Source organism: Trichosurus vulpecula, chromosome 6, assembly GCF_011100635.1.
Source record: "Trichosurus vulpecula isolate mTriVul1 chromosome 6, mTriVul1.pri, whole genome shotgun sequence".
Taxonomy (NCBI): domain Eukaryota; kingdom Metazoa; phylum Chordata; class Mammalia; order Diprotodontia; family Phalangeridae; genus Trichosurus; species Trichosurus vulpecula.
Genome location: NC_050578.1, coordinates 25,326,774 through 25,329,205, shown reverse-complemented (window position 1 = coordinate 25,329,205; position 2,432 = coordinate 25,326,774). Strand labels below are relative to the sequence as shown.

The window sequence follows — 2,432 nt, the reverse complement described above, 5'->3', positions numbered from 1 at the left end:
TACAGCCTTTAATCTATGACTAAATTATAAAATGGAGATGGAAGAAAAAAATCACTTCCTAATGACTCTTTTACTTATTCTTGCAACAAAAATGTTTGTCAAAACTTTTTACTGTCTTGTTGTTCAGCCGCTTCAGTCTTGTCCAACTCTTTGTGACCTCATTTGTGTTTTTTTGGCAAAGATACTGGAACGATTTGTTATTTTTTCCTCTAGCTCATTTTACAGATGAAGAAACTGAGGCAAATAGCGTTAAGTGATTTGCCCAGGGTCACACAGATTTGAACTCAGGAAGATGAAGGCCCAACACTCTATATACTGGGGTGTGTGTGTGTGTGTTGAGACTTAATAAGAGAATATTTCCCATTTAAGAAAGGAAGGATTGGGGTGCTCTCTTACCCACAGCAGTGGTGGTGCGTGACTGGGCCAGCCCTTATTCTGAGCTCCCACGGCTGAAGCTAGATGTTGGCAGATCACAAGAACCTGTGCTTTGGCAGCTTTCTGGGTGCTGGTTGTAGGTGGATCTTACACCCCCACAGAAGCTGCTAGCCAGATTGTGGAAACAAATCCCTTCTGGAGGGCCGCCCCATCCCCCGTCCCCACCCCCCTCCGCGCCTGAGCAGAGGTGCCTGGTCCGTTCCGCAGAAATGCAGTCACTACTGACTCTGTGTGCTGTGCAGGTTATGTACCAGGCACTGGCATGGCCGGATCTGGCCTCCCTGCCTCGGGACCTGTACCCAGCCTTATTCCAGACCGCTTTCGTGTACGGCAGAACGCTGGTGCTGGAGGCACTGGTGCGGACGTGGCCCTTCCCACGCCTCAGCTTCCGGCAGCTGCTGCCCCAGCCCAAGCAGCTCGCCTGGCCCAAGCGGCCCCACCAGAATATCGTGGAAGCCGTGATCAAGGCGCTGCTCGACGACGCGCTGTTCAGCAGGGAATCTAGCAGCAGGAGGCCTCAGCTTCGACTGTTGGACATGACTGGCTTCCTGGATGCCAACTGCAGGCAGGACCCCACAATTATGAGCATGTGGACTCGCGCAGTGGAAAACACTTGTTTCACCTCCGAGACTCTGGCCGGAGAAGCTCAACACTTGGCCAAGCGCCGAAAGTTGAATCCTCAGGTCCCTGTCGCCAGTCCTGTGGAAGTGCACATTGACCCGCTGGTGAACCGAAATTCTTAGTGTCCTGAAAGGGGCTCTCCAGGCCAGCACTTGTGGCCCCCTTCGCCTTCGCTGAAGGGGCCTTTGCGCTGAGAAACTGTCGGGTCCTCGCACTGTAGCTCTCTTGGAGCTGCTGGACCCAGTGTGTCTGCGCCAGGTGGACCTTCTCGTCCACAACGTGGAACTCTCAGGCCTGTGTACTCTCGTGCCCCACATAGCCAAGTTCACCCACCTGTTGAGCCTGAAGCTACGATACAGCAATTTGGATGTGCGGTGGTTCACAGCTGAGGAAGAAGGCAACTTCCAACTCTGTTTCTGCAATTGGCCAGCTGAGGAGCCTCAAGTAACTCAACATGTGTTCCTTTAGACTCTCAGGCCGCCATCATCAGCTCCTTAGCAGTGTGCAGGGCCCTCTGGAAAGCCTGAAACTTCGCTCCTGTGCCCTTCTCTCTGGGGACTTGAGTTACTTGGCCCAGAGCCCCCATGCCACCCATCTCAAGAAGCTGGAACTCAGTGGCAGCAAACTATCTGGTGACCTCCTGGCACCTTTTCAGAAACTACTGAGGGAAGCCTCAGCCTCCCTACTTTGTCTGGATGCTACAAAGTGCTAGCTCATGGATGTCGACCTTGTTAGTACCTTGCCTAACCTATGCCGCTGTACCCATCTCCACTACCTTAGTCTCTATTGGAACCCTCTTGCTAGTGCTGGAGTGAAGAACTTGATCGAACACTCACTGGCATTGCCTGAGTTCCAGCTGGTTGTTCACCCAGTCCCTGTGGATTGCTACAGGGACCTGCCATGGCCACCCTCTTCACCCAATGTCCTAGAGGGTACTGTGGATGAAGAGAGGCTTGCCAGTGTGCAAGCTGAGCTGCAGCAGTTGCTACAGGCCAGACGGCGCCACAATGTGCTATGGACTATGGATTTGTACGGCCACAACAGTTTTGACTACTTCAGCCTGTAGTATCTGTATATTTATATTTATGGAGTAGAAGGGTGGGGAGGGGAAGTTCGAAGAGAGGCAGTATTCCTCTGCTTTGCTACTGATGCAGTATTATTCCAAGGAGGAGAGTGCCTCCTTCTCTGAGCTTTGGCAGAACCAGAGTGGGCCATACTAGTATATGCTCCTGGATGGGTTGTATAACAGGGTTATAGACTTTCTATGCCTTGTCCATGCTGGACATAATGGCAGAGTTGTTCTAGGGCCAGAAGTTCTGGCTTTCAAGGAGAGGGGAACCCTCTGCTTTTCTGGGGGTATTTATTTGTATGTAATA

At 51.9% G+C, this 2,432-nt stretch overlaps 1 pseudogene; it reads left to right on the top strand.

Annotated features, from left to right (window-relative positions):
- Positions 1 to 644: 644 nt before the first annotated feature.
- On the top strand, positions 645 to 2,122 carry LOC118852846 (annotated as a pseudogene).
- The last annotated feature ends 310 nt before the right edge of the window (positions 2,123 to 2,432 follow it).